The following is a 13,364-nucleotide window of genomic DNA, read 5'->3' on the forward strand; positions in this document are numbered from 1 at the left end:
CCTTGATTTTGACTTTAGTGTCACCCCTTTTTTCGGTTTAAATTGAGATTCCACTGAAACATGTATGCACATATGCAACCAATAATTTTTGTATAATAAACAATTTTTTTTTTTTTTTTTTTTTTTTGTGATATAAAATTTTATGTTTTAAAGAGAATAAATGAAGTTATGTCGAATTCGAATTATCTTTTGACTATTAAATACTGAAAATTATCCCCCCTCTCTTCTATGTGATAGTGTCCCTGATTCGGCAGGACTCCATTTATTCTCTTTAAAAAACACACACTAATATATATATATATATATATATATATATATATATATACGAGCAAACAGTTAATAAAACATGTTAAAAAAACACTTTGAAAAGAGTTAAAAACATATTTAATCTGAAAAGGAAACACTTGATAAGTGGAGAGTCCTTAATCCGCGGAGTTTCGAAGAAATACTTTCCTTCTCATCAGAGGGTACGAATTAGCAAAATGCGGGATCGGATTTTGCATACAAAAGTATTTGATGAAACAACAAGTACGTCAAAGATCTTACTGGATAACAAAAAAGTGAAGCAGAGGGAATATGGTGAAGAAAAAGGTGATTACACATTAATGGATAGTCTGGTGAAAGATACATAATCCAATGACGATAAAATCCTAAAATATAACTTCAAGAAAGTTAACTGAATTTCCATTTGCACAAGTAAAATCCAAGGAAATCCCGTAATTGGAAGATGGTCCAAAATAATCCAAAGGCCGAAATTCATGGAATATATATATATATATATATATATATATATATATATATATACACACACACACACACACACTTTCTTTCACTTTATTTTGGTCAAAGTTCTCAGAAATTAAGGGGTTCCTTCCTGAGGTATTTGATCTTTATATGAGATACATAGAACATTAAAGTTCTTTACCCCTCAGACGTTGGATTAGTAAAGAAGTTAGTCATTTTTCCTCCCATAGTTGGCCAGTTAAGTATGTTATAGTATATCTTTCTTGTGGTATATTAGGCTTACCAAATTTTGTGACAAGAATCCATCTAGTCTGGTGGAGTATCCAGCCAAGTGTTGTTACTTGAGATATGAGAAGATTGCACTATTCCTCGAATAAGCCAATATGGGGTAACCATACTGGGGAGGAGGGGGTTCTAATTTGAGCTTTGAATATTTAGTCAGAGTTTTCTTGTAGAGGGAAGTATCTTCATACCAGGTTATCCTTACAAACCCCTGTACAGAGGACAGCATTCAAGTTATTTATATCTATAATATAAAGCTTAACGTCTGTGTGTGTGTCCTATTATAGAAAACTGATCACATATGATAGAAGATGTATTGAGACACAGGAATGGGTATGTTTGATCTGGCATAATGATGATTCATTAAAATTGTGGGGTCTGCATACGCACCTGGTCCACAAAGTATGGAAATAAAATTAAAAAAAAAAAAACGTTTGCAAGTGTTTTTGATATAGATGTACATAATACTTTGATAAGTAGGTTTTAACTTAAATAGGGATGGTATAATAAAATTGTGGGGTCTGCGTTCGCACCTGGCCTCCATAGAATGGAAATAAGCACAAACTTTAATAAAGACTTTTCATATCTATCTGCGTAAGTATACTTTGATAATTATGTTTCAGTTTGAAGAAATATGGTATAATAAAATTATGGGGTGTTCGTTTGCGCCTGACCTCCATAGAATGGAAATATGTCACAAAGTTTAACAAGGTTTTTTTAATGTAGATCCACAGAATATTGTGATAAGTGTTTCAGTGTGAACAGGTGTGGGTATAATAAATCATGGGGTTTATCTATTTTATTTTTACTTTCATCATATTTTGCTTTGGTTTTGATACTCCAAAATTCTAAATTATCTCTTTACAACTCTTCCTTTTCATAACCTATCATACATTCATAAATCAGAGTCCATTTTCTGTATGCTGTTTTTGAACCCAGTCAACGACAGGTACTTTTGCTAGTATATATATAAAATCTTGTTTGCTTTTGCATAAAATGCACAAAAATAATTTTTTCCCTTTGCATTCAACACTGATTCTAAATTACACTAAACACCATTTTTTTTTTTTTTTTTTGTAACTCACGATTGCTACATTAAAATAAATAGTTTCATAATATTAAATGACAATGTGATGATTGAAAAAAGAAAAAAAAAAACTTGGAATTAATGATAATGAAAATAAACATTGACCATTTCTGACTGGATTGATTTGAGAAAATTCGCTGAAGACGAAAATAAGTTAATTTGCGTCTTTATCATTTGCTCATTAAAAAGTGATTTTTCCCCCTCTCTTTTCGTTCCATTGAACTAACACATACGACTTGTCGTTCGATATTAAAACTGACAATCGTCTCATAATACAAATTTAGATGATTTATAATATGCTAGTTTGTTTTAAAGCAGTAAAATTCTTTAAAAGTATGGATGTCCGAAGGAGAAATAATTTTCACACTTTCATGTACATTGCTTTTTTTATCTTTGGTTTTCTAGTCGTCATACTAAGATGCGTTCTTATGTATTTCTATTATCACGGTTAATTGTATTAACAGAATCAGTTTGTTCGACAATTACAGCAATAACACACGCTTTTTCTATTACATGTATCATGATACACTTGTGAGCAGTATCATGATACATATACTGTGACATGATTGTATTGTTGTGTGCCTAATACGAACATCTACGCTAATGCGGCAATATGAATATGCGGTCGTGTTGGAGGTTGGCTGGTGATAGAAATAATTTGGATGCTGAGAGAAATGTGCAATTACATTAAGGAAAGTCACATCAAATGTTGGCTCATGTTTTAATAGTCAGTTAGTAATTGGTCGAATTGTGTCAGGTGATCAATTGGAATTAGGGATAAAAATGGTTAAAAACAAAAAAAAATTTCAAATGTTGTAACATTTATTTCGGAAAGATCAAGTGGTTTGAGAACTGACAGTTTCAGATAATTTTTCAATTCGTCTCCATTCGTGCTTAATGTTGGGTTTGTATTGTCTGCTGAAATTTGGACACAGGGAGGATAAAAATGCCAGACATCCAATCCCCATCAGCTCAAACATAAATTTTACTCAAGTTAGTCCTGGTGGGGGTCTGCAATTCTTAGACCTAAATACAGCACAAGCATAAAAAAAAAAAAAATAAAAATAAAAAAAATCTTGAATGACAGACTAAACAAGCCTGACAGACCATACAACAGAAAAATAAGTACCTGCTTCATGATCCAAAGGCACATCTAAAAAACGGTGAATGAAAGCTTTATAGTGTATCTCTTAATTGATAAAGTTTTTGTTGACAAAACAAATTTTACTTTTTACTTGATAAAAGTTTTACACAATATAGAGCTTTGGATGTGTCAATTCGTAATAAAATTTCAAAGGTAAGTCTGAGCTCTAATCTATCCTTGAGTAGCCTCCGGGTCTTAATAAGCAGGGACTCTCGTAAAAAAAAAAAAAAAAAAAAAAAAAAAAAAAAAAAAAAAAAAAAAAAAAAACTATAGTAAAATAAATTAATGATGAAATGGTTTCACTAGTTTTTTTTTTTTTTTTTTTTTAATCATCAAATCCACTTCACCAGTAAGCCAAGCATTTAAAATGCTTCCTCTTCGAATGTAATGTTGCACACCATGTATAAACATAAAAAAAAAAAATAAAAAAAAACTATATATGACATGGACACTGAGAATCAGCTGATGAAAATCATTTCAGCAACTTCCTCTTTTCCACTAGATTAGATTTGGTTATTTCTTGGAGCCTAACAACAGTTCATGGAACTGAATGTCAGCTTCCTTGAATATATTTTATATTTCCTTGTTCCACGAATCAGTTACTGAACAAAATCCATGTTTATGTCATTTCTACCGTTTTAGTAATGTATTTAATTGCCTTACTTTTTGCCATATGAAGTCACCCTCTACTTTATGAAAAAGTTTTTTTGTGGTTTTTACAAGCTATACATAAAATATGTTCAGTGTGTATAAAAAATTAATTTTCAATCGATTTCAATCTGATAAACACGTTTTTGTTTTGATTTCTAATATCAGAGAAAGTCAGAGTCAACGTTCACAGTTTAAAGTTCTAATACTCTTACCTAAATCAGAGAGAGAGAGAGAGAGAGAGAGAGAGAGAGAGAGAGAGAGAGAGAGAGAAACAAAATCTTGTTTATGTATTTAAACATCATAACTTCATACTTGTCGCTATGGGGGTTAATCGGTTAGCTCATTAATATTTAACAGGGTTTGTGTTGTTTCTGTTGAGTTCAAACTTCACCTGAGGCATAATTATTTTTACTTTGATTTCGTCCCAAAATGAATTGCAAATTACAATATTAAGCAAACTATTTAATCTTACTTTTATTTATTTATTTTCACAATCTACATAATTTATGGAAATTAGGACCCTGGGCTATGCCAGGTAGCTCTGTTAGTGCATAAAGTGATTTGTTTTGTTTATTTAAATTTTATCAATAAAAATCCAAAAAATATTTGAATAGGATCTATTGAAATTTGAAGAAATAATAAAAATGGAAATAACTTGAAACAAACACATTCTTCAGAGAATATATATTTAAACAGCAATTAATAAAATAATTTGCATAATTTTATTCACGATTGGAAAAATAAATAATCTGCTTTTTATATAATAGCAGACGTCATTTCAAGACTTTTACAGCTTACATGGTTTATTTATTAAAACACTGGTCTTCCATACATCAAAAGTGAAAAAAAAAAAAAAATAAAATAAAAATAACGGAAAAACAAAACATACTTCATTGTTTTTTTTTGTCATACTTTTAAATAAATATTGAAAGCATTCGTTTCTGTAATTAAAGACAATTAAAAATTGGCCAAAGTTTGATACAACATCTTTATTACTTATCAACAGAGTTAACTGGTGTTGCTCATATATAATTATAAAACTCTGTGGACCTTGCTTGTTTACATCTCGTCTCCAACGATCAGGCAATTCCATCTTTTAAAAGAGAGAAGACAGGCGAAACCTCTTTCCTCTGATGAGAGGAATTGCATTTTTTGAAACTCCACGGAGTAAGGTTTTTGCAAGTTCATTTGTACTCCTTGTTGGATAATTATAAAAAAAAATGTATACCTTCTTTATAGGCTTATGTTTTTTGAAAATTTTAATTTTCAATAAGATTTTTCTGTTATATACATGTTTTTCCGGCACCTGGTTACGGTATTTCCCCCGCCTTATGGTGTTATTTATAATGTTATTTCATTATATAAATGTGTATTATATACTGTACTGTAATTTATTACTAATTTTTAATATGCACTGGATAAAATTTTGCTTAGGTTCTGCTATACAGCGATTTCACCTTACGATCCCAACCCCGGAATTGATTAATGCCATATCCCAGAGTTGTACCGTATATATATTAGTGGAGGGTGGCATTGCCCAGGCATAAAATACATTTAAATATTTATTTGTCCAGATTTCGTATATATTATTACACAGTCAGGATTTCAAAAGTTAAAAAAAGAAAAAAGAAAGTATTTAGGTGCCATCAATTAGAATGAAAAGCAAAACTGTAGTATTCAAAGCTGGTGACGTTACCACCGTACCAACATGACACGCATATAAAAAAATTAAAAATAAACTAAGATGAATGTACAAAATGTTTAACGATTTCTTTTTTTCAATTTTGACCCATTTTTTTATCCCTTAAAAACTACGTTAACCAGCTTAAGACCCATAAAAAATCCAATCATTTGAGGCCTCTAGCGCCGTTCTGCGACTTAGTTTCGGAGGAGATATAGTTTGAAAATATAGAGACAGACAGACAGACAAACATATAGCCTTTATATATATATATATAAGTTAAGGAACGAAGGTGGAGAATTGTATGTTTTGGTTTCGATTCTAGCTGATGGCACCAACGTCATCTTGTATGTATATTTTTAGTTTTGATTTCATTACTATATATTAGGTTCAATATAATAATCAATAGATAATTGATTCGTTAATCATAAATACGTAATCTGCATGAATTAAAATATATTTAAGCATAACTTACAACCGGGCAATGCCAGGCGACCTGCTAGTTATATATAAAAATAATACCAATGATGAACATTTTGTCATTAAATTGTTGGCAGTAGCAATCTAAACAAATATTTATCATTCCTCTCATCATGGATTAATTCAAGATAAATACTACACAATTTTAGTTTTTTAATATTTACCCACCAACCCCCTTTCCCCAGTCACAAACTTTTACTAGCTGTTAAAATACATCAATTTTAAGTTGAGTGAATAATCACAAAGTAATTTTTAATCATTTTTAGAAAACAAAATCGTGAAATTCTCGACGATAAATAAAACAACAAAAAAATTCAACTGGAAGTTATTTCAACATTATTTTCTTATTAACCTTAGAAAACCCAACATAGTTAATGCCTGGGAGTATGGTATTATGATGAACGAACATAAACTACGTCCAATTGCCTGGATGTACCTCCATCCTCCCCAAATTAAAAAAAATATATAAAGGACAAAATGCTTCAGTGGATGACAACAAAACAAAACAAGATACTAAAAGATACTCAAAAGAGGTAATGCCCATACTCCTCGTTCTCTCATTAAAAATAGTTCAATAATAGATTTCCAATGAAATCTTTGTTTTTCTTTCATTTATTAAAAAATACCTAGCGAAAACAGATACTACACTTTGAAATACTTATTTGCAAAAAATCTTTAAAATTTACATTCAATACAAATAATTAGGCACAAAGTAAAAAGTGTGGAGAAAATGAAGTCGTTGGTCATCCTTAGCTATTCTGTTCTTAACTAGAATCATCTCAGTCAGGACTTTTATTTTGTGCTATTAATTCAAAGTGTAGTATCTGTTCTCATGAGAAAAAAAAAAGATTTCATTGGAAATCTATTATTATACTATCTTTTAATGGAGGCGAATATCTGTTCTATTTACTCTAGGGGCATGCCACTTTAAGATGTCCCCAAATTTGTTGCCATCCCCCCCCCCCCCAAGTATTTTTTATATACAAAAACTATGTTGGAATAAAATGGGGAGTAGGGGAAAAAGCAAAAATAGGCTGAAGAATTATTTTTTAAAAATTCAAAATTTTTATTACGACAAATCAGTGACAATGACATCTAATTTTGAAAAATAATTATGCGATACTAAACAATCTTCCCCAAAGAAGAGGGGGAATAATACCTGAGCGGATGGAATATGACAACAGAATAATACATTGAGGCACTTGCTAGTCTAGCTGCAGTGGAGAGCTATGATTTTTTAAATTTGTTTTTTAAACTCACATTTACCTCTAACAAGGCATATCGCCACATGGACGTAAGGGGCTACTATTTCGAACCATGCTTAGGAAAGATTAATAAGATGTTGATTTACATTACATTTAAACTTCTGCATGTCTGTACAGTCAGGGAAGCAGGTAGCAGGAAGGGAATTCCAAAGTCTAGCTATTCGAAGGAAGAAACTATTAGAATAGAAAGCTTTCTGGCATTTAGGGACCTCAGTGAAGGGGTGAGATTTTGTTGCTAAGCGAATTTTTCAAGGATACAAATTTGTCGTGGGGGGCACAAGTACAACGAGTTCATCAGAGCACATTCCATTAAAATATTTGTAAAACAGGCACAGAGATACAACATTGCAGTGATGGGACAGAGGTTGGCGCTTAGTTGACAAAGTGGGACCTATTAGATTGGAAACTTTTTCAGACTCTTTCCAAGAGGGAGAGGCTAGTGGTAGATGCACCAGCCCAGATGTGGCAACAATACTCAATGCATGGGCGAATGGTGGACTTGTAGAGGTACAAGATGCTCTCAAGTGTGAGCTCGATAGAGGGAACTTACCTTCTTCGCAATGTATTTGTTCCAGCTCATATTCATATTCTTTCTTAGAATTGCACACCTATGCAACTGTCCCCCATTTGCCTGCTTCACAGCTGACTACAATATGGTAGTCTTCAAGTCCAGTGTAAACAAGTTCTTGAGCCTTAAGTAATCCAATTTACCAAATTTATACTACTAACGATTATTATATTGTCCCATTAACTACTGTTCACTCTTTAATCCTTATCCTCAAATGGCTTCTAGACCTTGATAAGTGGTGACTGCTATGTAAAAAAAAAAAATATTGCCCGTGAATGTTAAAGCAAAACAGTCTGTGGGTGACTATATAGCTCCACCCCTTCTTAAGTAGAGCTCTGTCACTAGCTTTTAAGGCATGTTCATTGGTTAAAAATAATTTGTACTTGCCAATGTTTACATTGGGATTTCATTTACATTCAGCAGGTGTCGGATGATAATGTAGAGCTTAGAAGCACGGATTGTGGGCTTGGAAGTAGAGTTTCATTCCTAGCTTGAGGCAGGTTCATTTCATAGAAGTTACCATACAGAGCTATTTATAATTTGCAAATATACTAGTAACACAAAACAGATTCTGCATTAATTTTTTTTTTCTTTGTGTAAATATTCTAGTTTTTGAGTTTTAGCCAAACACACATGCAAACAAACAGACGAACATCTTTTATTAATATAGAGTCTATAACGTGTAAACTATTAATGGATGGATTATAAACCTGTTAACTATATAAAACATGATTTATATGGCATTTTCATGAGAAAAGTAAATCTACACCAAAATATAAATATATTTCGTCTCGAAAAGAACACAATCCAATATTTCTTTTAAGAATATAAGCCACATGTGAAAGGCATCAAGCATGGAATTGGTAAAGCATGGAATGACAGATATTCTAAGTAGATTTGTTTCCACATTAGTGTTGCACGATCCAAATCATTATGTATGCCACCAATTTTTAAATGACAACCATTTTCAAAGTCAACATTCTTCAAAAGATATGAAATAGAAGCCACATTGCAACATGAGCAATATCCTGCTAAATTATCATCATAAGACTAGTCGATATTATTAACAGACAATCTTCTATTGTATAAAGGGCAACTGTCTGTGTATATGTATGTCTGGCTACAAGTAAAAAAACTACACAAAGACACACAAAGTTGGTATAATCTTAATTAGTTGCCCTGGATTAATATCTAAAATTTTAGAAGAAAAAAAATATCTAAATGTCAACTGGGCTAGATTTCGTTGGTGGAGGAGGGGGGAAAGGCGTTTTTTAATGTTATTATGCCCGATTTTGGAAATAAAATATTGACTCATTCCCTAATGAATTTATTATATAAAGGAGAGTTGTAGTTGTGTATGTGAAACTAGAGAGGAATGGGCTGGTAAGAAAGTAGAGAGAAAGAAGTTTTAATATAAATGTTACACTTTTGCTATGCTAGTTTTAAATAAAACGTGAAAATTGCTATTTAAACGCTAACCACACATTTGACCCAATACATACTTGTAACACTATGGTGTCATGAATGCATGCAGCGAGGTGCATATTGCAGTGAGGAGGGTGTTTGACCAGACAGGATGGGATAGAGGAGTGCAGAGAAATGCAAAGACTTTGATAGCAAAATAGGACCAACTGCTGAACTGTTATTAAGGGTTTGTTACATGCAAGCCAGATGGCATATTGTCTCAAAAATGGGGATAGAATTGGAATTATCTCTAAGATATCAGAGATGTTTGTATTAGAAGGAGCATTGTTGATAAGGGTCTCACAATGCTGGGTGAAGAAACCCAGGAACTGCCATAGATATCAGTGTGAGCAACCACTCCCCCTCCCAGGAGAGAGAGAGAGAGGTGTTGAGTGATCGAGACAAGGAGAGGCTCTGAGAGGAAGAGAGAAAGGATATTTTAACCACCCTACTCCCAGGAAAGAGAGGGAGAGGTGTTGAGTGGTTGAAACAAGGACAGGCCCTGAAAGTAAGAGAGAAAAGATGTTTTTTAACTACTCCCCGAGGGAGAGGTGAGGAAAAGAGGTTGGATTCAGAAAAAGGAATTCTAAAACCTTCGAGCGATAGCCAGCTACCTGAACGGCTAGATTGGCCAGGCACTTCTCGATCTGAGTGGGGGGTGGGGGAGGGGGGGGCTGATGTTATGATGTTAACTAGTTTGTGTTAATGGGAAATCTGTGACTTTACTTTTCTGGTCAGGCATCATTCACTGCTCAGTCACCTCAATTTAGACAATAGCTGTAGTGAACTGATCAAATTAATAAATAGTTTGTTATTGTCATAAATCGGTGTTCTGTTTGTGGTGAGGACTCTTCATCTTGCAGCAAGCTGACTGGACCAGCGGAGGGATTAATGAACCCAGAGACTACATAGAATAGGAGACGATTCGGTCAAGAGATGAAGCGCCCCACCATGGAAACACAATGTGTGAAGACGATCAATAGGCCAACTTGTAACGGGAAAACATACGATCGAAAAAGCACCTGCTATATCGGGTGCAGTTCGAAGCTAGAGACATCCGGTATAGATGGTACCGTTTGGACTCGTTATATACAGAATGATGGATATCCTATAATGCAACGTCTCTATGACCCCTAAAAATTTCGTTTATGTTACATTAGAATAAATTGCACCTATCTAATTATATATAAAAAACGTGTGGGTGAGTGAGAAAAGGTGTGTTCCTATGGACTCCGAAATGGCTAGGACGATTTTTTTTTTTTAATTTCACATAAGTGTACTTTGGGACTGTTCTTAAATAGGTTTTCTATGCCTCTGACCCAGTGACATATGGCCGAGTGGTCCTAGACGTTGTATCAAAGTTTACAGTTACCCAAAGGTGCTGAGTTCAATCCTGAACAAAGGCAGTGAAAAGTAACATTCAAAACAGAGAATCAGCAACTATGTCCCAGAGCCTAGCTGGAGTCTGAACATGGTACCCCCGTAATAATAATAAAGGGTTGGGTTCGAGACTCCTAACAAACGATTCCCCAGTTCGATACAAAACACCTGATGAAGGCCGGAGGGCAAAACGGCCGAAACATAACTACAACAATCAAGATGAGGAAGTCAGTCCGACAATCTCAATCAATGAAAACATCTCATCTCAAAAATACAAACAATTACTGCCTCTGATAAGTATTGAAAATAGATAATCAAAAGAATCTGATTAAATCTGATTAGAGTAAAAATAGTCAGATTTTGACCAAAGTTAACTTTATATGGCCTAACATTACAAATGCATTGGTTGGTTGATTGGTTGTTTTACGGCATATCAACCCTTTTCGGGTTATTTAATGCCAAATCCAAAGATTTTGAAGAAAATTTTTTTTCATAGAATATATTTGTTGTTTTCAAGTCGGTTTCTATTTAACCCATAGTTGGGACCCTAACAGGTACTACCACTCCGGGTCAGAGTGAACCTGGGAGCAATGATAATTAAAGGGTGGCTCCACACTCCCCAAAGCCCACAAGCTGGGGCCTCACCACTGGATATAGTTTAAGGTCATATCTAGGACCCACAAATGCATTGGAGAAGTTTTATCACCACACAAGCAGAAGGGCCCAGCATCTAAAATCAACTAGGTTCTTGGATAAAACAGGGGCGTGTTCAAAATGAATGTTTCTGCTTAGAGTACAAATGAACAATGATACTTGACTTTAGGCAACTTTCTAGACATTTTATAAAATTAAGAGTAGATTCTCTACAGTGCAATGTAGACTACTACAATGTATTATGAACTAAGTCAGTATGAGGAGGCATGTGAAGCTTCCCCCAGGTGCACTATGACGGGTCCCCGACTAGAGCAGGCAATCAATCAATTTGCTAACAAAAAAAAAAATAAAAAATAAAAAAACATGACGATTTCACCAACAATTAAAGTATTGGAAGTGTGGAACATTTAATTACAGGCAACGTCAGGTCTCCCTGCTAGTCTATCACTAATGGAGATTTGTTATCTGTCTGAAGCAAAACTATATTATTACTGCTTTCAATAATGCTATTTTTTTAATTTTTTTTTACATAGGCATCACCACTTATCAAGGCCACGAGGCCACTCGAGGATAAGTGTTAAAGAGTGTACAGTAGAAATTGGACAATATAGTAATCGTTAGTAATGGAAATTAGGTAAAATTTGTAAACTTATATGGAACGGCTCATCAAGAACTTGTTTACATTAGACTTGAAGACAACCATATTGTAGTCAGCTGGAAAGCAGGAAAACGGAAGACACAGGGGTGAAGTTCTAAGAAAGAAGCTTTGCTCCAGGAATCTACATTTAAGTTTAGGCACAGATAAAGAGTGCGGATAATTAGTTTACTATTTCATTAGATTAATGTATTATCTTTCAATACTCAATTCAGGGAGCAGGTAGTGTAATATATATGTTCGTTTATTATGATATAATTTTCCCAGACATTACCTTCTCCATTTTGAAGAGGATAATGTATATAAATTTGTAAAATTAGATGCATTAAAATCACATTGGGCACAAAGAATGCAATGAATGAGTTTTTAAAAATAAGACCGGCAGAGTGTACCATTTTTGAGGATAGCCTTTTCACTGTCAGTTGTTGGTTGGTTGTTTTTGTTTTACGGCATATCAACCCTTTTCAGGTTATTTAATGCCGAATCTAGTTATTTTGAGGAACGATTTTTAATGGAGTATATATTTTTTTTTTAAGTCAGATTCTATTTAACCCATAGTTGGGACCCTAACAGGTACTACCACTCCGGGTCAGAGTGGACTTGGGAGCAATGGTAATTAAAGGGTGGCTCCACACTCCCCAAGGCCCGCAAGGTGGGGCCTCACCATCGGATATAGTTTTAGGTCATATCCAGGACCTTCAATGTCAGTCTGTGGTATGGTTTTAGTCAGTTCTAGAAGGTCCACCTTCTCATCTTTAGAAATTAGTTTATTCCTAATAAGCTGAGGCGCCCCTACTAGGGAATGCTGACAGGTCTGCCTAGGAAATTTTTTTTTGGAGGTAGACTGCTCTTCCTCTAGAGTGCTAGTTTCAAAATCTCACTTTAAGACTTTGTCACATCTTCCAGCAATGGGAGGAAGATAAACTAATTAAGTTTATGAGATGACTATTTGATTTGGGAACAATTAATTTAAAAAAAAAAAAAAGAATAAAGAATCTTTTACCTTAGTGACAGCAGTTAATTTTCAATGACTTCTTTTTTTTACATTTCATCTCTGGCGTCCCCCTACCCAATGTAAACACAACTTTTGTGAAATGATAAATGTCAGCGCATTACTTATGGAAAAACGGTTAATTAAACTGCAGAAGCACCTCTTAATGGAATACCCCCCCCCCGCAAAAAAAAAAAAAAAAAAATAGAACAAAAGCAGCAAACATATTTTTATGGGCTATGTTTTTGCAAACCGCTTGTGAAAACTATTTTTTGATCAATTAAAAAAGCATTAAAAAAAAAAAAAAAAAAAAAATGA

At 33.6% G+C, this 13,364-nt stretch overlaps 1 protein-coding gene across 2 annotated transcripts in view; it reads right to left on the bottom strand.

Moving 5' to 3' along the window:
- LOC145252803 (cell division cycle and apoptosis regulator protein 1-like) overlaps positions 1-13,364 on the bottom strand; it is a 263,934-nt gene that overhangs the window by 146,079 nt on the left and 104,491 nt on the right. The gene's annotated exons all lie outside the window — the stretch shown is intronic.

The sequence above is a fragment of the Euprymna scolopes genome, chromosome 29 (genome assembly GCF_053919585.1).
Source record: "Euprymna scolopes isolate OS-2025 chromosome 29, ASM5391958v1, whole genome shotgun sequence".
Lineage (NCBI taxonomy): Eukaryota > Metazoa > Mollusca > Cephalopoda > Sepiida > Sepiolidae > Euprymna > Euprymna scolopes.